Source organism: Anolis carolinensis, chromosome 5 (assembly GCF_035594765.1).
Source record: "Anolis carolinensis isolate JA03-04 chromosome 5, rAnoCar3.1.pri, whole genome shotgun sequence".
Lineage (NCBI taxonomy): Eukaryota > Metazoa > Chordata > Lepidosauria > Squamata > Dactyloidae > Anolis > Anolis carolinensis.
Genome location: NC_085845.1, coordinates 142,323,972 through 142,347,287, shown reverse-complemented (window position 1 = coordinate 142,347,287; position 23,316 = coordinate 142,323,972). Strand labels below are relative to the sequence as shown.

The 23,316-nt window shown below is 39.7% G+C and overlaps 1 protein-coding gene across 11 annotated transcripts in view; it reads right to left on the bottom strand.

The window, feature by feature from the left end:
• The window catches only part of dock4 (dedicator of cytokinesis 4), a 329,858-nt gene that overhangs the window by 205,387 nt on the left and 101,155 nt on the right, over positions 1 to 23,316 (bottom strand). The window lies entirely within an intron of this gene.

The following is a 23,316-nucleotide window of genomic DNA, read 5'->3' as shown; positions in this document are numbered from 1 at the left end:
TGAGCCAGTTTTTTGGGGTTTAAGTCGTAGAAGTTAAAGTGGTGTCGCTGCACATTCAGTACTAATTAGTATGGAAGACGTAACAGTTTATGCTGTTTGACTAGGGTGGTAGTGGCAACATTTGGGCCACAAAAGCCCAAGCAATAAAGGAATGGCAATCTGAATTTCGAAGTAAAAAGGTAATCCTATACATTTAAAGTATCTATTTGAAACTCAAAAGCAAAATAGAGATGCAAAAGAAGTTAAACATGTAAGATGCGAATATTCATTTCAGCTCTAAATTCCACCAATCTTACAGCATCAAGGCACATAATCATAGTCCTGCCATGGAGGAGGCATGCAGAGGTCCACCATGCCTAGACCCAAATGCAGATGAAAAATCTCCATCCATTCAAGCTGCCACTGCTTTTGCCTTGGAGAGAGACAACAGGTAAGCAAACCTCTATCATGCTTAGACCAGAAACACTAAAAAAAAAAAGCTCCATTGACCCCAACTGCCACTGCCCTGGTAATGTAGAGAGGGAAGAGAAGGCAGTATGTGCTGGACCTAATCCCCTCCCACACTGCCACTTCCTTTTCTTTTCACGTGGTATCTTGATTAGATTGTAAACCAGAGGGGAGGGAATTGTTTTGTTGTTCTTTTACTCATAAAGAATCATACTGATAGTGATATGTAAATAAATGGCAACAACAATAACAGAGAGCAAGAAAATAACTATTGTCAGGCACTATGTACACTGTAATTGTGAAGACTGGGGGATGGGATCACAATAGCCATATTCTCCACACCTTGTATGCATTCAACTGCACATCTAGGAACAAATCATATATAGTATGTAGCTAGTGTAGTGTCATCTACAAATAGTTGTTTAAGTCTGGAGGAGGTTTCAAACCTGCAATTTTGAATCTGGAAGAGGTTTTGAATCAATGTTCATTCCTTTGGAAAAATATGTCATCTGAAGATGACTACGGTCATGTTCACAGTCGACAGAGTTGGTAGGGCTATCCCAAGTTCTGAGCTTTCAGAGCCTAAACCTAAGACTGATTGACAACCCTTGAGATGTCAAAGAGAGTAAGTATTTCAAATAAAAATAACAAAATCTAAAAAATGAGGGATACACACATGCACACTGAGTTTTTCAAAGCAGCGAGCTTCCCCTGAGATCCTTTACCCTCCCCATGAAGACCAGAAAAGAGTGTCCAGACCTTGAGATCTAGCAACTCTGGCTGTGGAAGGTAGTTCATATCATTTTAATTCAACCCACTGTTGCCAGCTGGTTGGAAACATAGGCTTGTTCCAAGGCTCTATAAACAAAAACATTCAGCTTCAGTTTCTGTTACCAAAACATACCTGGAAAAACAAATTTAAAAAAATCCTTCCTCATCAGTTTTGCATAAGTGTATCTGCCAAAGTAGGAATTCTCAATTCTAATTTTGTTCGGGCAATAGACAAGGGTGAAGGCTCCTTAAAACTTTATGCAATCAGGTTTAAGTGGCTGGCACTTTGCCTGCGGCCTCAAGTTTTAACACTGTTTCCTGGACTTCACATTTGCATTTCTAAAAGATCCACATATTCTTTTTAAAAACATCTCAGCGTTTGTTTACTAAAAGCCATCCAGACAGTAAAGCTGAATGATGGTGCATGCATCAATTGTCAGGATCATGCACAGGAGAGGTTATTAGCTTCTCTCTAAATCTGTCATCTGCTTGTCTGAGAAGGTGATATATCTCCTTCTCACCCTTCTGTTTCTTACAATGCTAACAAACATCCATAAAGATGAGTGCAGCAAGTAAGGATTTCACTTCCTCTCTCTCACATACACAAACACACACTCATTCGCTTTACCCATTCCTTTTTCATTGCTTGAATTCATGGGGTCATTATGTTCTTGTCAAAATCTTGGCAAACTTTTGGAGAGATTGAATAATTGCAATGAGGACTTGTAGCTCAAATCAACAAAAAAAAAAAGTTTAAAGAAGTCTGGGAAAGCACCACCCTGTTTTCCCGAAAATAAGACATCCCCAAAAAATAAGACCTAGCAGAGGTTTTGCTGAATTGCTAAATATAAGGCCTCCCTCGAAAGTAAGACCTAGCAAAGTTTTTGTTTGGAAGCATGCTCGGCGCCTGCCAAACAAAACACCAGAGCATGCAGGATTGGTAAATGCACATACGAGTTGTACATGGAAATATTGGTAATAACAAGAAATTCTTGACTGGAGTCACAGTTTGTCTGGTTATGTTGGTTTGTGATGAAAACTACTGTACAGTATATAATAAATGTTCATTTTTTGTTCAACAATAAATGTGAATTCTTTTTCATAGAAAAATAAGACATCCCCTGAAAATAAGACCTAGCGCATCTTTGGGAGCAAAAAATAATATAAGACACTGTCTTATTTTCGGGGAAACACGGTACCAAACTTAGAAGGCTGCACCTGATTGCCACCTTCTCTTAATCTCCAAGATATGAAAAAAAACATGACATTTCCCCCCACAGAAAAGGAGTGTTATATATAGCCTAGCCCAAATTCATTTATTACCTGCACGTTTTGTGTGCTCTCAAAGTTTATCTATACTCTTCTGAGACAGGCAACAGCAGTAAATTGGCATGGTTTGAAATCAATATACTGATTAGGGTGAGTGGCAGGGTTTAAAAAACAACAATAACAAGAGAGGAGAGAAACCCTTGAAGGTCCACAAAGGATGAAAATCTGTGACAAACCCTATAAAGGTAGGAAAGTCTGGTTAAGATTGATAATGGCTACAATGAGGCACAAGCAAGGCCAAATCATGGCTTTAAAAAACTAAGAAGAGAGGAAACATCTCTCCACTTCTCAACAGTATTATAGAAGCCCCAGGTCACAATGATTTCCCAAATAAATAATTTTCTTTGATTTCAGCTGGAGGCCTGACAGCAGAAACGTTAGCTCTCCCTGATCACAGCAGAAAGGAGAGCGCCCGCAGGAAAGAAAGAGAAAAACAGAAGTTTTGTTTGTGTTTATTTTAAGGAAACTACATTCCATCTTTGGTGAGGCAACTCACACTTGCTAACAATCAATGAATAAAACAATAAAGGTCATAAAACATAGCAGGAAAAATAAACCTACATAATCGAAAAAGAGTGAGCATTACTCATCAAAATATTCCACAGCTATCCAAAAAGCAAAATCCATAGAAAACTTGCCATGGCCACATCTATTCATTAAAAATGGTTTATTGCAAACAATGGGCAGTGTGGCCCTCCAGTTGTTGTTAGATTGCATTTCCCATTGACTTTTACTTGATGGCCATTACAATCCAAGAACAGCAAGAAGACTGCCCATCTTTGCCATGTGTATGCTTCAAGAAACCAGCTAAAATCTATGTCAAGATATGGCCCTCCCTAAGGAAGGCATTCTACAGTGTTGACAGCTGGTGCACATTACCCTAAGCCAAGAAAGTAAGTGAATAAGCTTCCTTTGGTGAGACTGGTTTCACACATGCTCACTGGAGCGGCGTACAGGGATCACACAACTCCGCTGCTGCAACAGCTCCACTGGCTGCCGGTCTGCTACCGAGCATAATTCAAAGTGCTGGTTTTAGACTATAAAACCCTAAACAGTTCTGGCCCAGCTTACCTGTTCGAATGTATCTTCCCCTATGAATCACCTCAGAGATATAGATTGTCTGGGGAGGCCCTGCTCTCAGTCTCGCCTCCTTTGCAGGCGTGACTAGCGGGGACGAGAGAGAGGGCCTTTTGAGTGGTGGCCCCTCAACAGTGGAACTCCCTGCCTAGTGACATTAGATCTGTCTCCTCCCTCCTAGCCTTCAGAAGGAAAGTAAAAACCTGGCTTTGGGATCAGGCTTTCAGAGAATAGTGAAGTGCAATAATAGATTTGGAATATGTGCAATGACAATGGAACAGCCTTAGACTACAATTTTTGGATGGCATGATTTTAATGCAATTTTGGAATATTTAATATGTATTAATTTTAATTTCATTTATTTTAAAGAAAGGCGGAGTATAAATAGGGTAAATAAATAAATACATTTCCCAAGGTGTTTCAGGAAATTATTCTGCTCAGAAATATTTGTGAGTTTTTTTGGGGGGTTTTTTGGTGGGGAAACAAATGAGCTTTGTGGGGAAATTGTGGGTTTTGCTGGAAAAACACAACTTCTAAAAAAAACCTGCATGTATATCAAGAAACAGTATTTTATTTTGTGTATATTTGTGTGTGTACAAGGATGAAATAGTCAAGATCTTGTCACTGTGTGCTTTCAAGTCATTTCTAACTTATGAAAACCTTAAGGAGACCCTACCACAGGGGTTTCCTTGACAAGAGTTGTTCAAACGGAATTTATATTTGCTTCCCTTATGATAATAGTATAACTTGTCCAAAGTCTCTGAGTTGGTTTCCACTGCTGAATGAAGCTTCAGACCCTGGTCTCCAAAGCCATAATCCAACACTGAAACCACTACATCACACTCGCTTTCAATCAAGATTTACTTCACTAATATTTATGATATCCCCCAAAATCCATACCTCTAGGCAGGGCTGTAGCCAAGGGGTGGGGTTAGGGGTTCAACCCACCGCTGAAAATTTTCAGGTTTTTAAAAAACCTGGTTTACTCATGAATTTTAACTGGTTAACCAATGAGTGTCCACTGAAGTTTATCTGTCTTGAGTGTCCACTGAAGTTTATCGATGGAGCCTGATTTCTAAATTATTTTGCATTATGGATCTACTCTTCATGATTATCTAAAAAAAAAAAAAATTTCACCCCCCCACCCCCCCATCCCGAATGTTTTTTTCTGATTATGGCCCTGACTCTAGATGCACCTTTTCTTTACTGAGTAAGACCTATTTAAGCTCTGGTCTGTTCCCATGCTGAAATTAAGTTATGCATCATACCAACTGTACACAAAAGCTACCGGAATGTGCAAAACTATATTTGGTTGTGAGTTTCCTTCTACTTCTGTTCAGCAGCAGCATCCATTTTCCTTTACAATGCCAAATGCATGCAAGTTTGAAGTCATTAGACATGCAGCAGCTATGTTCCCGCTTTCTAAAGTGTGAAATTTTGCTAATCACAGTTCTCACCCTAGCTGGTATATCACTTTTGTCTTAAAAGTAAAAGAAAATCTTTTCAGCTTTGCTCTTAAAGGCTGCTGATTAACTCAGCATTTTGTCCTGCTGAGACTGTGAAAGGCAAATGTCCTGTTTTGTATTTGTTCTACCAATGAGAATAACAACAACTTTCCTTGCAGCCCTTGACAATCAAAAAGCCTCTGGAGCCTATGCGCATGTTGATGAAGCTCATCACTGAGAAAGTCTTCTTGGGATCAGTTTCATCAAACACAGCAGGATTGATTCCACAGCCTGTTGAAATGTGTCTTTCAGAAATTTAATAGCAAAAGAGGGCATTTTTCTCTGGGGCAGGTAATGGAGTACTGGCTTGGCTTTTGAATTAAAAATGTAATATCATAACTTTTCAGAGTGCATGTGTAGGTGCCTTCAAGGCCTGCCTACTTGTGGCAACCCCATGATTCTCGTAGGGTGTTCTTAGGCAAATAATACTCAGAGGTGGTTTACTTCTGAAATATGCCCTACAACTCCTAGAATTTGTTAGGGGATTTCCATCCAAGTACTAACCAGACATGACTATGCTTAGTTTCCAAGATCAAACTGTATCTGATACCTTTGGATATGAAAATCCCAACTGGTGATTTTCTCTGAATCCCACCTGCACATCCATTTCACTTAGTTAGTTAGGCGATAAATAATTCTAATATTCACACTTTTTTAACTAGAGAAAGAAATCTTTAGCACCTTAGAAATTGAGAAAAGAAGTTGGTAGCATAAGCTTAGCTAAATCTGCTTCCTCAGATGCATTGGAGGAAACAGTTTACAAAAGCTTACATTACCAACTCCTCCAAAATGCCTCACTTGTAACTTAAAGAAATCTAGCAATTAACAAATTAATAGGATATAAAGGTGAGTTAGAGATGAGCTGGTTCAACTTCATCTTGTAGTTGAATTTGATGACTAATTTTACTTTTTACAAAATCTTTTAATTCCAGCCTTCCTCATTTCATTTGACTATGGTTTTTCAAAACAATAACAAATGTACACAATGTTCCTTGAGTAGTGAGGGCAAGATCCATGTTGTTTTTGTTATTCTCTTCAGTGACACCAAATCCGTCAAACACAACCCTGCAAGGTAGAATACCATACCAGGAAAAATGTCACTGTTAGCACATATATAACTCGAGTGACCTTCCATCTTGTGTAAAAAATAAAAAAAATAATCAAACTTGCTTGTCTGTTTGTCTTATCTCTTTCTTCTGAAGGGCAAGGTTTTGTTTTGGACTTGGCAAAGTCTCACTGGAATACTAATAGCAAGGAATCGGTGCTTCATAAACCTCTGAGTGACAACATTTTCCAGCTTTGCAAAGTGTTGTGTTGTGCTCTCTCTAACCTCATCCTCTCACTGTCTTGGGCTTATCTCTTTGACATTCAGCTTTTATTTCATTGGAAAGAAATGTGCACACAATGTTGTTTCACACAACACGGAAAGAGAGCAAGCCTTTAAAACATTTCCTCCATCAACAGGAAGTAGGAAAATATTTAGCTGAAGCTCAGTTTCATTCTCACAGCAACACTGCCAAATGAAAGATTTGTCCGGACTTCTTTGCTATTTTTTCATGCATATCTCAAGTACAATGTCATGGTGTGAACATTGGAAACTAAGGTTAAAATCTCAATTCAGCCATAAAACCAACAACTGGGAGAGCTTTGTCAGGATACAATCTCTCTTCCCATTCAGGCAATGGACCACTGTGAAGGAAGTATGATCATTCCCTTCTTAAAGAGGAACTCCAATCTTTTATGCAGGATCAGAAGATTGCAATGGTGGGGGGAAATCGCACACAATGCAAGTTTCATGATCTAAAAAAGCTTCTTCTTTTTAAAAGAAAGGTTATCTCAATATAAAAGGAAAACAGTATCTTGCATTTTGTTTCACATGATCCTGTAGCAACAATGACATTTTAGGAGAGGAAAGGGGAAATGGCCATATTCAGGCTAGACACAGTTATTCAGCCACCAAGTTCCTTCTGCCGTAATCTATTAGTGATATCTACCACTGCCTTAGGTGAAACCTACACTGCAGATTATAATAAAACTTTAATAATAAAACTTTATTTATATTCTGCCCTATCTCGCCGGAGGGTCTCAGGGCAGATTCCAAACATAAAAGGCAAACATTCAATGCCCAAACACAACAACAATACACCCATTATAATGAAAATTGACAACCCAACATATACAAACAAATTATGACTTAACAACTAAAATTAAATTAGAAATGCAACCTTTTATATTAGACAAAAAGCAAAACATTGAAACATCGAACAGAAGCCTTCCCAGTTCCTTGGGGGTAAACAGATTGATCATTGCTCAAGATTTCTATTGAGCTGGTGGGGCAAACAGGGTATGGATATGGATGGTAGCTATTAATCCAAGGAATAATGGTAGTATTACCATCTATTCCTCCTTCTCCTCGTAAGCCAGTAAGCAAAGGTATGTCTTCAGCTATTTCTTGAAGGCGGGGAGGGAGTTCCAGAGGTGGAGGGCAGTCATGGAGAAGGCCTTTTCTCTTGTTCTCACCAGCCGCGCTTGGGAGGGGGGTGGGACTGAGAGCAGAGCCTCCTCTGATCACCACAGTGCCTGAGTTGGTATATAGTGGGTGATGCTTTTCTTCAAATTGTCTGCTCCCGAGCTGTTTAGGGCTTTAAAGATAAGAACCATCACTCTGTATTTAGCCCAGAAGCAGACCGGCAGCCAGTGGAGCTGCCGCAGAATGATTCTCTCCCTGAACAGCCCTCCAGTTAGTAGCCTGGCTGCCGATCTCTGGACCATTTGAAGCTTCTGAACTATCTTCAAAGGCAGCCCCACGTAGAGAGCATTGCAGGAGTGCAAACAGGATGTGACTAAGGCATGGACTACCATGGCCAAGTCTGGCATCTCAAGGAACTAAAAATGTGGATGTTCTGCTGTGCATTTGACTAGACAATCCCCCAAATAGCTTGGCTCCAATCAGGACTTGAAATCTATTTGTTGCACTTTACTGTTGCCCTTTACCCAAAGATATTATTCCCTATCTTACATTGCTATCCTATCTTACATTGCTATCCTACTTATCGGACTTATGCACTTTATCCATTAGCCCTATTTTCAAATGTGAGTTGCACCAGCTTGCCCATCCATGCCTAGAAATGGACTTTATTACAGGTTCATTGGTGGTTGGTTTGAGATTGTTTTTATTCTATCACAACTGCTATGTTGTTTATAATTGTTGTTGTTTTATTCTGTTTTATGATACTGTGTATGTATTTTAATGTCATGATATTCTATGATGTTCACCGAGCTCGTCCCCATGTAAGCCGCTCTGAGTCCCCTTGGGGAGATGGCGGGGGACAAAAATAAAGTTGTTGTTGTTGTTGTTGTTGTTATTATTATTATTATTATCGGCACAGCTGGCACACAGGTTTTAACTGTGCAAAGGTGCTCCTGGTCACTGCTGACACCTGGGGTTCCAGGGTCGGTGATGAGTCCAGGAGCACCCCTACAGTCACCTACGTATCCACAGCCAAGACACCACACTTGGAAGGCTATCATTCTAGGACAACAAAGGATCGCCTAAGTAAGTAAGATCGTACTTCAACTACCATGACTCAGTGCTATGCAATCCAGGAGTTGCCGTTTTACAAGATCTTTAGCCTTCTATGTTAAAGAGTGCTGATGCTTCTGCAAACTACAAACCCCAGGATTTTACAACATTGAGCCATGGTAGTGAAAATGCATTAATTCTATTGTGCGTGCACCCTCAGATAGTGCACTTTCTGCATGCTGGTAAATAACCGGTTCTTTATTTTTGCAGATGAGGAACGTTGCCAGCAATGGTCCAGTTGCCAAATAGGTTGGTTCTGAATCCTACAGATGGTTGCATAACCATGAGATCAGCTTATTTTTAGGTCTAAGAGAAACAAACACACTTACTTGGACAGGCCCCAAATCTATGACACAGATCTAAACAACATTCCAACTGCAACCATTTAATCCGAATACCCTTAAATTGCCTATCCTTTCATCTTTCTTTCATTTCTAGTGCTTAAAAAATCCCTTATAACAGGTTCATATATCTCATTTCTCCACCCCCAAATTAAGTTGAATTTTAAAACACTGACTTAAAAGAGAAACAGAGGAGGGAAAAATGTTAAATGCATGCTGTTAAATAACGGTTTGTTCTTGTTAATTGCCCTTCTCCTTGTTGCTGTTACAATTACAACCAATGTATTTAACATAACAAATAGAACAAATATTGGTGGCAGGGAAATCCACATTTGCAAACTATTTCTCCCGAAGAGACTTACATCTATACAGGAAAGGATGAGGGAAAATCCCCATTCAGTCATATAAATAGCCAAATATTATAATGTTTGTTATTTTAAATATCTGTAAGAAATAGATCCAACATATAAAAACCATTAACTGATTGTTCTGTTTTTAAAAAGCAACGTTTTCCACTTCATTAGGATTATCTGAAAGGTCAGCCTGCAGTCACTTTCAGCAGGCATTGCAATTCATTAGTCCCAACAAACAGACGTGATAATTGTACTCCTTGGGTGGTTTGCCTGCTTGCAGTGAAAGAGAGAGATACCATTATATGGCCAACCTAATCCTGCCTAAATCCCTTAAGGCATATGTGTTAACCACCAATGTGTTGGTGGTGGGATTTATTTAAGAGAGATGGGGTGGGGGAGCAGTGGCGTAAATATATCTTTTAAATTACCTGTGTCACACTAATAACCACTGGGTTTTCAAAATGGCTATGAAAATTGACAGATCTTTAGAGCTGCCTTTGAGAAAATCTCCTTGGATGACAATTTAAGCTGATCTTATGCAAATGTACCTTGGAAAGACTCCATAGCCTTATGTTCCAACTACATGAGAGGGACAGGAAACCATTACGACACTGTTATTTGCAAGGGAAATAGCAGTGCTGACACTTCAACTTTTGTCTTGACCATAAAAGATTTCTGTTTGTCTACTACTAAAGAAGTCGGTTGTTTGCTTATATGAATACTCGCCTCTAGATAACTGCTTCTAGGCTTACACAGAAGACCACCAACACGGGCACCAGGAGAAAAAGGCTGCCAAATAATCCCCCCTACCCTGCAAAAGAAGGGGTCATCCTTAATACAGAAAGTTGAGAGAAACATGCATTAGAAAGTACTATAAAGAGACTTAAAGGAACAGGAGGAAAACAAGAAGAGGATGTAATTATTCTCCTTTACACTGATGTGATCCCAGAGAAGTAGGCACAATTATTGTGCACCAGTGCAAAACTAAGACTAACGAAAGAAAAAACAGAGTCCGTCTATCTGTGCGGGATATTCAATTCTATTATTGAACTGCTGCCAATTCAAGTACAGTGTTTTCCATCAGAATCTACAGATATTTCACATGTTTTTCAAAACTACTTTTGAAGAGTTCACATTAAAAGGCTATCCTTTCACATTCTCCAGATGACAGCAGGTAAACCCAGGTCATGGAGGAAAGAAAACCCTTGGCTACTGCTAAAGGCAGTACTCAGCTATGGGTCATAGCACACCTTCTTCAAAGCTCCTGCCAAATTTCCAGTTGGCAGCAGTGGAGTCTCTGAGGCTTGCTCCAAGCAGGTATCTATCTAATCAAGGAATGAAAGAAGACTGTGAATTACAGCAGCAGGTAAGGCTCCAGCAAACAGCAGATGAGGCTCAATGCTCGCAAAAAACAATTTCAAGATGTTCAAGTTCTGGAAGGATGATAAAGAGCTGCTTAGTGTCCGTTAAATAATTAATTAGAATATTTATATCCTGCTCGCTATCTTGCAACCTCAGGACAGCGTAAAATAAAACAAAACCGCATGGTCCAGCAACTTGATATTTGATGACAAAATTGGAAACCCAGGTCATGGAGGAAAAAAAACCCTTAACTACTGCTAAAGGCAGGGATGCATCTACACTGTAGAATTAATGCAGTTTGAATGCCCCACTTTAACTGCCACAGCTCAATGCTATGAAATCATGGGAGTTATAGTTTGGAGAGGCGTCAGTTCTCTTTGGCAAAGAAGGTGAAAGACAATTTCCATAGAAAGGAGGAAACCATGAAAATGAACAAAATCTGGTTACCGGTATTTTAAAAAACTCTAAAATCAGGACAGTAAATAAAGAACAACAGGGGAGTTCCAGACATGGAACAATCAGAGTCAGTTAACACCTCCCAACAAAAGATTCCCCCAGGCAGGAAGCAGCTAGGCTTTGAAGCTGCAAAGCTATTCAATACTAATCAAGGTGGCCAATTACGACATTCACACTTGCCTCAGGCAGACAAGAGTTCTTTCTCCCACTCTGGACCTTCCACAGATATATAAATCCCACTTGCCTAGTTTCCAACAGACCTCACAACCTCTGAGGATGTCTGCCATAGATGTGGCCAAAACAACAGGAGAGATTGCTTCTGGAACATGGTCATACAGTCCGGAAAACTCACAGCAAACCCAGTAATTCCGGCCATGAAAGCCTTTGACAACACAACAAATCCCAAACCAGACAAGATGATACATTATAAGTAGATTATGAACTTACTTTGGGTTTTGCGTTTCTTTTAGGTCATTAGAGGTGAGTTCAGAAAGCTTTACAGAGCATAGTAGGGGGTATCCAGGAAATTCATTCAAATACCTTATCATGAGAATTCAGTGTTGCTTGGGATAACTTAAGGATTATGCTACAGGGATCAAGTTAAGGACTATGTACAAGAAAGCTGAGTTCTAAGAATAAGAGGGAGAGAAAGAAAGGTAGGAACCAGGAAGGTGAGCTGCTAAGGAATTATAAAAATAAGAGGAAGCTAGAAGAACTGAGTAGACATGCCCACTGTCTCTTCATAAGCCCAGTGTTGTGGCCACTAGTACCACAGAAGTAGATCAGACTACTCTAACCAGGGTGAGCTTTAGGGAGCATACCATTCCCCTTTTAAAGCAGCTCCACTGACTTCTGACAAGTTTCCTGGCCCAATTCAAAGTGCAGGTGATTATCTATAAAACCCTATACTCTTCAGATCCAACCTATCTTCAAGACCGTATCTCCTTCTATGAACTGGCGAAAGAACTGAAATCTGCTGCAGAGCCCCTTCTCTTGGTCCCACCACTGTGTCAAGTACAGTTGGTGGGGACGGGAAAGAGAGCCTTCTTGGTGGTGGCTCCCTGGTTCTGGAATACCATCCCTAAACAAATTAGATTAGCTCTCACTCTTCAAGCCTTTTGGGTGAGTTTAAAAACATGGCTCTTCAGACAGGTCTTTGACCCTGTATAATCTATGGCCAGCTCGATGATGCACCAATTGTGCCACTCTGCACTTTGATTTGTTACTGCAGATAGTCAGTTTTATTCGCAGGTTCTACTGCATTTTAGGAAAACGTTACATTTTTATATTTCTTACAATTTTATTGGTGGGATTTATGTGCATTGTTTTTTATACTTAGGTCATTGTGTATATACTTATGTATTGTTGTTTATATGCACCACTTGGACTGCTTCTGTGAGCTGCCCCAAGTCTCTTTGGGGAGATGGTGGCAGGGTATAAATATAATTATAATTATTATTAGTAGTAGTAGTAGTAGTAGTAGTCTATAGTAAAAAGATAAGGGTTCCCCTGACGTTAAGTCCGGCCGTGACCGACTCTGGAGGTTGGTGCTCATCTCCATTTCTAAGCCGAAGAGCCGGCGAAGAGCACCGTTACCTTCCCACCAGAGTGGTACATATTGATCTACTCACATTTGCATGTTTTTGAACTGCTAGGTTGGCAGGAGCTGGGGCTAACAGCAGGCGCTCATTGGAAGGTGCCATCAGGACCCCTATGTAGTTTATAGAAGCAACCAATATTAACATCTGACTGACCTTATCTTTTGTAAGTACTTTCCCATGCTGAACCCTTGTTCCTGGTAGGGAGACCCCCTCCCCACCAATTTCCACAGTTTCAAAAGGTAGTTTGAAAGCAGAGAGGAGTGAGCAAGCTGGTAGTTTAGCATGTGTTGAATCAAACTGGAGGGGAAAATCTTTCAGCTCATGAAGGACAGCTTTTTTTTTAAAGACTCCTTTGCCTGTTCATTCTTACTCAGCGTTGGTCTAAATTTCATAGAGCTTTTACGGAGATCTCAAGATTTCATGGCGATTTAATTCCCTGCTTTTCAAACTTGGCAGGATTACCAGCCATGCAAGGGAAGAATGCAACATCTGGCAGGAATGGCAGCAAAAATGAAACATGAAGACTAGTCTCAAATGTTGGGCTGCAATCCTTCAAAATTTCAGCCATGTTGTGAGAATCAGCACAAGGACTAATAAAAACATTCTTAAATCATCCTGTTCTCCACTGGCTTTGATTTTATAAGTACTATGTGCCATAGCTTGGAAAACTTACTTTTCAAGACTATCAATATTCTCCAGCCTATTAGGAGGGTTCTAGGAGTTATTTCTTTATTTGATTATGACAGGGACAATTCCAGTTGGTTCTCTGTCACCTGACTTTTTTAGCTACGTTTTGAATGTCCCACTTTCTTGCTATTCCTTCCTTCATTTCCTTCCTTCGTCCCCGACTTGCTTACATTGCTGCAAACTGAATTATAAGTACAAAAGGAGCACTGCCCTTCCTGGTGGGCTCCTATCGTGCTGCAGTTTTCTTTTTAAACATTTCTTTAAAAATAGTTCTAAGACCATACAATTCAAAGCAGATGCAAAAGGAGCCAGAGCAGATAATCCCAATTTTAAGTACAAGTAAGCAAGATAACGGAGTCTTCACTGCTGCCAGAAGATCCAAAGGAACGAAGCCAACCTGGCCTGCCTTAGGAGGGAGTTCCACAGTCAGGGCGCTGCAACAGACAGACTTCTCCTGGGTCATGGACAGAGAGACACAAAACAGGATCTCTGCAGAGGAACTTAGGTTTTGAGCAAGATCCTATGACACAGAGGCAGGGAAGGTGCAGTCTGTGATTTGTATGATCCCCTGGTTCCCATTTTATGGTATCTGAAGCCTCCCTCCACCCCACAAATCCCCCTGAACCCCCATTTTTCCACTGTAGTTTTTGAGTGATTTCCACCCAAAAATCATGCCAAAATCTCCCCAAACAGGTCTCCACAATCATTAAAGCCATCTTGGAACTCTCCATCTCAAATACCTCCATATTTTCCAATACTCTGGCAACAGGAAGTATGACTTCTAGTAAATATCTTCCAGGAGAAAATGAGGAAAAGAGGAGTTTTTGGCACACTGAAGGGTGCAGCCAGCAGGAGGTTCCAGAGACATTCTCCCTGGCTCCCATGACTTAGCTTACCTTGTAATAGCCCACAAAAATAACTTTCCCATGGCTTATGAACCACAGAGCAGAAACCATTGTATTTCTGTTCTGGCAGTTGACTGTAAAACACTCCAATTTATGTCACTTTAGTTAACATGATATGTTTCCTAGTACAGGAATTAGTTTAACACCCTAAATCACAGCCATACACCAGCTTTAAGTACCAAACCCCAGATGATTTGAAGAAAGCTGGTAAGAAAGGAAGTTCAAACATTTTGCTTTGCAGATCTGTTCTAAATAATATAGTAACTTCTTTAAAGTGTAAACTGGGAAATGATTTCTGTAAATGTAACAAAAGCGCAAATTCTCCTATTCTGCAGTATACCAAATACAGAACAGTATACATTTTTAAAATTGCAACTACACACAGATACATGGTTGGTTCCCAGAGTATCTAGTTCCCCAAATTGTGAAGAAGAGTCACCTTTAGCTCAAATTTTTAAACCAAAAAATGCTTGCCCTACAAAACCAAGGGAAGGACTGGATTAAAGGAGTTTTGGTGTATGTTGCAAGTGTTCTGACCTACGCAGAGGAACCAGCTTTGACACTCACTTGCTTTACATTTAGTTTGGATGCCCCCCCCCCCAGATGTTTTGGACTATGGCTCCCACAATTCATAACAGCTGGTAATCTGGCTGGGTTTTCTGGGAGCTGAAGTCCAAAACACCTTGCGGAGCATAGTTTGAGAAACACTGGTCTAGACTTATATATATAAGCTTGAATTTTATGGTCTCTACTCCTTCAACATGAGCATGAAAGAAGATTGGAAGAGTTTATTTCCAAATATGATTTGCTTTGTTTTATTGTGATGTGGACACTTTCAACCATGGTTAATTGTAACTAGGGGTTAGGGCAAGGAATGGGTTACATGAAGCCTTCCAGATGTGGTGGGGTTTCAAATCCCATCATTTTTCAACTTTGCTAGCAGATCAATGGCCACATCTCCTCACATCCACAATAAAAAATAAGCCCAGAATCATGAATAAATGTCCAGACCTCCCAATTCTATTGAGTTGCAATTTATAGCAATTCAGTCAATAGCAATGAATGCTGGGTTGGTCCAGCACTTAGTGGAATACACTGGCCTGCATCATAGGTAAAATGAATCACTAGTTATTTAGACTGCATCCATTAAAAGATATCTTGTAGGCATCTGATTTAGAGATGGAGTGGTAAATTTATGTGAAGGCACCAACATGGTTTATAATTATTTCCAGAATTCAAGACATCCAGACCTACAGCAGACAAATTTGTCTGTCTTTAACTCTAAGCAAATGAAGGCAGTAAACTTAGTCCTGGAAATCGATGTTGATCACAAATGTAAGATCTGCTCTTGAAAAGTTCCTCCTCCAAACATGTTAAATGAAAAGCATAAATACACTAAAAACTAGCTTTTCTCTTGAGAAGCCAAAGAAAAGGAAATTGCTAAGATGAACAGTTAGTCATAGGCTTGCAAAATTCTGACCATTATCTCCATAGAAACAAAAGTGGAAATATACATAGGAATGCTTAAAAAGTAGTGCATGGAATTCACTGGAATTTTTAATCTTGTCATAAGACCCTTAAGTAGGTCACTGAAAGCTTAAAGATTTTTGACAGTAAGCAAAGAATGATGGTTAATGCCATGCAAATCACCTTGCTAGAAAAGTTGGTATTTTCTCCTCTCATTTTGGACCAAATCTCAGTTAGAGAAGGAAATCAATGCTCTAGAAAATGGGAGTATTAATTGGAAACAAAGTGGTATCAGTCAATCCCAGAAACTTCTTAAATCTTCACTGAAGGTCACTCTAATTTTTGCTGCTGCTTAATATAAAGTCAATGCAATGTAAAGACACTGAATTGTCATGTATATACTTAGAAGAGGGTGATATCAGCCCTCTTAGGGAAACCTTATGGGCTTAGGAAAACCATATTCCTTTAGAAAACACAGACAGGCCTCTGTCTTCCAACTATACCGTAAAGCAGTGGTTCTCAACCTGTGTGTCCCCAGGTGTTTTGATCTACAACTCCCAGAAACCCCACCCAGTTTACTAGCTGTTAGGATTTTTGGGGACTCACAGGATGAACCACTGCCCTAAAGTGATCTGAACATGTTCAGATGTCCTAAATGTCCTAAAATGCTGACTGGTTATCTGGAATGGACAAATGGATGGAAAACTTCAGAAAAGTGCCAATACTTCTGTAGTAATAGAGGGAAGGAGGGAGAAGAACTGAGGGAGACAGAAGGAAAGCACCCTCATGATTAGGTAAGGAAGACAAACAATTAGCGATGGCTCAATGAACACAAAATATGAGAGCATTAAACCTGGTAAAGAGAAATTATGCTTTCTAACTGATCAGATTTGGCAGAGCCTATTCTGAATAATTCTCTCTTGTCCCAGATTTCCAAATTTTAAAAGAAGTCTCAATGTATCTCTCCTCATCCGCCTTTCTAATTATCTTATTTTAGTTGCTGCAAACTAAGTTCAAAATACAAAAGTAATTTGCACTCAACTAGCTCAGTAGGGGGATGAATCTTGCCTTTCCCACTCAACTCAGGCAAAATCAAACTGCTACAGCATCTCCTTTCTTGTATATACTCCCTCCTTGCTTGAGCAATATGCTTGCCATCCTGACTACACTATGATGCTGCTTGGCCACATGTTCTGGTTTTAATATATGAGATACTGGAGAGCACTCTGAAGAATCCTTGGTGATCTGGCATTCTGAAAAACAGAGCCCTGTGCTGCACATTTTGTTGAAAGATTCTGTTGTAACATATATGAAAATCCTAATCTAGCTGAATATGATGGTATAATGTGAGAAATGGTTTGCTCAGGAAACATGTTCTCTTTCCCTCATCTAAGCCTTTCTAAAATAAGCACTGCTATTCTCTGTTGGTAAGAAGGAAACGGCGATTTACGTTTGTACATACTTTACAGAAGAGCTCTCTCAGTTCACTTGCCCATAATATACGTATTTCTGGATCACCCTTCTGAAACTCAGCAGGACAGTGTAGAGCAGTTCCCCAATAAACAATCACCACATAAAAACTGGAAAAAAATAATGATGTTTAAAGCAACTTTAAAATTGTACTGAGTTCCTCCATCATTCGAAATTCTTCACTAAGTTTACTTAACATACACTCTTAATAACCAGGTTTTTATCATTCTTTCAGTACTAACTGGGTTCCTCTTCAAGTATCGCATAGTGGTCCTTAGGGCGAGGAGTTTTCTGAGACACACTGTGTAATGTTTCTCTCCAACCGGTTTCTCCTTTCCACAGACAGATTATGCTTCTCAGTGGTTTCACTGCATAAAACATAAACTTTATCCTGTCTCCTCACTGACATAAACTCCTAGCACTGCAGAAGAGAAATGGAAGAAACAAATTCAATGCTGGATTTGTTCTCACAAGAAGGGTGGGTGAGGATGCAGTGTCAGGCTTCCACAACACGTTGATGACTATATAGCCCTGCTTCTTTTGGTGTGCATCTCTTGCACCCATCTCAGAGAAGCATATTGATGGTAAATGATACATTAGATTAGAGCCTTCCAAACTGTGTGTCATGAAATGTTAATGTGTCAGCTACAGTGTATGTGTCACATGAATGTAATAAGAAACCTCTGCATCTATGTGAAATAAGTAACAAATAATATGCTTTATATATATATATGTGTGTGTGTGTGTGTGTGTGTGTGTGTGAATCCTAAATGATGAGCCCAACTTTGAGGAATTGCTCAGTTCATGCTAGCAAGTTCATACACACCAGCAGGGCAATTTTCAACAAATCAGATTATGGATACTAACACTTTGTTGTGTGCCTTCCAAAAATGTATAGGATGAAGATCTGCAAGGGGCAAACGAAATCCATCATTTCATGTCTGATATAACAGGTTACATTTTTCATTTAATTTTTGTTGTTAAGCCATAATTCGTTTTTATATGTTGTGTTGTCAGTTTTCATTATTATGAGTTTATTGTTATTATGTTCAGGCATTGAATGTCTGCCTTTAATATTCTGAATCTGCCCCGAGTCCCTCCAGGGAGATAGGGCACAATATAAATAGATGATGATGATGATGATGATGATGATGATGATGATGATGATGATGATTGTTATTATTATTGAACCAAACTATGGAAGAATGGTGCACTACATACCCACACATTTTTTCTTAATCACATCACAATGCCTGGTGCAATGACAGAAGAAAATATTAGTGCCCTTAAAGATGGATGTGTGTTTTCACAACAAGAACCTTTAATTTCTCAAAATATATAAGCATCATCCTTTTTTGAAATGTGTAGAAGTACATCATGATAATTAGCCCATAATTTCCACCTCTAAATACATAATTTTTGCCCTATTAAATTAGTGACTTGAAAGCACAGGGTTTTAGAGTACAGAAACATTTATTCTCATATGAATTTTTCTTCTGAAAAGATCACCTTCACAGAATATCAAGTTCTTAGCTATTATTCAGTTCTTTTTGAATCAGTTCACACACATTATGCTTTCAATTCTTTTATCTAAAGAGCATTTAATTTAGTATTTCCAAAGAGTAACTTGGCTTTTTTTATGGAGATTAATTTTAGAAAGCTGCCTCTCTCTCCTCCCCCCCCCCCCCCTTCTCTCTTTACCTTTGAAAGGCTTCAGGTTTCTCTCTTTATGCTGAAGGATAGCAAACTTCATTGCCTATCTAGGTCAAGCCTGTCACTTATGAATGATCATAACCAAGGGCAAAATCAAGAGAAAATGAGTTCAGGAAAGAAGCTGTATTTTAAATATTGCTAGGAAAGAGAAACACAAAACAGAGAATACAGATTCCACTTGGTAGACAGAGGTAGTCCAAATTATTGCTTGGTTGACATTGGAATATGACTCTGGAGACAAGGGTTTGAGTGCCCATGCAGCCATGAAGCCTACTCAGCCTTGGAGGAAGGCAATGGCAAACCTCTTCTGAACAAATATCACCAAGAAAACCCTATGATAGGGACACTACAGGTCAGAAATTATTGGAAGGCACACCTTAGGAAAAACTGGTTGCTTAGAAGGACTCTTGTTAGCACCAGAATCCCACCACACAAAAAATAATTAAAAAAAAAAACACTTCCCCTGTGTACCAATGTTAACATTTGTTTGTTTTACCCTTTATCAGATGACTTTAAAAGTCATATTTTCAAATTGCCTATGAACATCATTTTTCTTTATCTTCTCATGTGTAGTGGATTACTCTTGGTTTTCTAGACACTCAGGTCATCAAAGTTCATTTCTTCAATGAGAATTCATTAGGACAACCTCAGCTGCACCACTCTGATGTTCACTATTGGCCTAACCACCTAATTCTTTAATCTATCAGAATGCATCCCCGTCCCTGCACATGCATTCAGCATGAGGCTGAGCACAGTAACTACTAGTCTTGTGCATTTGCATGCAATCGCTACCCATTTGTATTTATCCCATTTGTATGGCCCCGTTTTTGTTTCTGTCCGCTGCTTACAGAAACAGGTGCCTATACTAATGAGCTTATCTGCCCAAGGTCCAAAAAAACAAAGATTTGTCGGGCCTTGGGCGGCAAAGCGCCAGGGCCTTCCAGGGCCTACAACTGAGTGGACATGGCACTCGGCTGTAGGCCCATCCCACCGGGCCTACGAGCATGGAGCGCTCAGCTATATGCCTTGCCTACTGAGCTTATGAGCATAGAGCGCTCTCTGGGTAGGGCCTACAGCTGAGCGCTCAATGCTCGTAGGCCTGGCTTACAGGGCCTACAGCCAAGCGCCAAAAATCAGCCAACCTAACTGCTACCATTATCCCCTTTTCCCCGTTTCGCTGTTCTTTTCGTTCCGGAAGCAGTTATACCATTACATGCCATCTGAATAGACGGTACAAAACCATGAAAGAAAGAAACAAAATGGGATTCGGGCCCAACTCTAGTAACTACATTTTTTGTGAGCCCCCTAACCCACAACTGAAAACCATTTTTAAGTAACCAGAACATGTATGCAAACATGGTGAGGAGTTAATGAATAGGTATGAGATAGCTCAAACATTTCCAGATGAAAACTGAGACATGTGTGGAGAAGCAACATTACAATACAGTCAAGATGGTAGAAGTCTTCATGAGTATGAACAGAAATATCACACAGGCTTCAACAGTTTGGTTCTGCCACCTCCTCTCCTCTCTTGCTGAGTTAATTGACTGCAAACTATGTTGCATTTTGAACTATATCTGCAGTAATTGAAGTTAAGCTAAGAATAAAGGGGTGAGGTAGAAGGATCAGAGAAATTGGGAATTCTAAAACCACCTGAAAAAGTGGTACAACAGAGGATTAATAGGGGCTTTCCCTTCCAGATTCAGACTGTTGGAGGTACGATATCAGAGGGGAGAACAATCTACTCATGCCAAACGGTACTTTACAGATCAAATTGGGACATTACAATTACCTCCACAGAAATTGCTCAAAAATGCTTCTATGATCTGGCATAATGTAGAACTTTGTCCATATATTGTAACCAAAGAGTTAAGAGCGATAAAGAAATATGTCAAAATATGCTTTTCAGATCACAGTAAAGTAATCATTGGTGGCATCCATCTAAAAACTTATCTTAATTCTTCTTTAGGATCAACTAACGTAACCCCCACTACCAAGGCCTGAACAAGTATCATTTCTTTTACTGTAATTAATTAATTGAAAAATAAAAAAAACTGATTTTTTTAAAAAGGATTAACTAACTTAAAAGGCCAGTAACTCAATTACATCAAGAACCGGGATGAAAATTAGCATGACATTTCTGCTCCTACAAATGTTTCATTACAATGGTCAGCGTAAATTCATGGACACACCATATCCTCACCTAGAGTTTGTTTTTATTTGTAAAGCTTTAAAAAAGCTTTCTAAATTCAACATCTGAAACAGGAAAGGATGTTGGCAGATTCTTACTATGGGAGAATATCAATGGGTACTATTATCAGGCTAACACAAAGACAGTTAAAAATGAAAATAAAAATACTATTGCTATTGCACAATCGACACCAATGCATCTCTCATTCCCTGTAAGACATGACAGTCGAAGGTTTATCTCCATTACTGCATGATTTAATTCTGTCTGGTTTAAACAGGAACAATGAACATATGAAGCGACTCATTCAAAAATGTAAAAAAACACTACTTTCAACTTTCTATTTCCTGGAAGGAAATAAAGGAATCCTCAGGTGAGTCTGCTGCTCTCACATAGAATCACAGAGTTGGAAGAGACCACAAGCACTATCCAGTTCAATGCCCTACCATACAGGAAAATACAATCAAAGCACTCTTGACAAATGGCCATCCAGCCTCTGCTAAATAAAAAGCTCGAGAGAAGAGGCTCCACCACACTCCAAGGTAGCATATTCCACAGCCAAACAGCTCTTTCCATCAAGAAGTTCTTCCTAATGTTTAGATGTAATTGCTTTTCCTGCAATTTGAATTCATTGTTCCATGTCCTGGTCTCCAGAGCAACAGAAAACAATCTTGCCCCTCATCAATATGACATTCTTTCAAATATTTAAGCATAGCTACCAAGTCCCTCTCCCAGACTTCTTTTCTCAAAGATAAACATACCCAGCTGACTGAACTGATACTCAAAAGGCTAGGTTTTCAAACCTTTGATCATTTTGATCAGTCTTCTCTGGACACATTCTGTTGTTGTTTATTTGTTCAGTCACTTCCAACTCTTCATGACCTCATGGACCACCCCACGCCAGAGCTCCCTGTCAGCCATCACCACCCCCAGCTCCTTCAAGGTCAAGCCATTCCCTTCAAGGATACTATCCATCCATCTTGCCCTTGGTCGGCTTCTCTTCCTTTTTCCCCAGCATCATTATCTTCTCCAAGCTTTCCTGTCTTCTCATGATGTGGCCAAAGTACTTCATCTTCGTCTCTAATATCCTTCCCTCAAGTGAGCAGCCGGTCATTACTTCCTGGAGTATGGACTGGTTGGATCTTCTTGTGGTCCAAGGCACTCTCAAAATTTTCCTCCAACACCACAATTCAAAAGCGTCTACCTTCCTTTGCTCAGCATTCTTTACTGTCCAGCTCTCACATCCATAGGTTACTACGGTGAATACCATTGCTTTCAATATGCGGACCTTCATTGACAGTATGATGTCTCTACTCTTGAGTATTTTATCGAGATTCGTTATTGCTCCCAAGAAATAAACTTCTTCTTATTTCCTGGCTGCAGTCTGCATCTGCAGTAATCTTTGTGCCTAGAAATACAAAGTCTGTCACTGCCTCCATGTTTTCTCCCTCTATTTGCCAGTTATCAATCAGTCTGGTTGACATAATCTTGGCTTTCTTGATGTTTAACTGCAACTCAGCTTTTGCACTTTCTTCTTTCACCTTGGACACATTCTAGGTTGTCAATAACCCAGAACTGGACAAAGTATTCCAGGTGAGTTAAATACAGTTCAGACCAGTAAACCCCATTCATGTGAGCAGAATTGTGCAAATTGACCACTGAAGTCTTATAAAAACCAACTGAAATGCTGCACCAAGCCAAAAGCAACAGAAAAACACTATTTTTAATTAAATTAACTGTTGAGCTATCAACACAATAGAGAAGCAGCCACAACTGTACACATCTGGCTGAGGAAACAAAGCAGCTGTCACACCCATGAAAACTGTGTGAGGTTTTTAAAAAGAAATGAGACGATAAATTGTAAGGCTTGCTGGAAAACAAGTCTTAAAGGGATATTTATGTTAGTCTGTTTCAGCATCAGAGGGAGGGAGGGAGGGCTGGGAGAGGAGGAAAGAGACTTTTGCAGCATCCATAAAACAGTTTTATTTTAGCCGAGCGTCTGCGGATTACAATCCACTTCCTCCGATCGCTTGATAGAGACAGGCTAGGAAGCTAATTAGA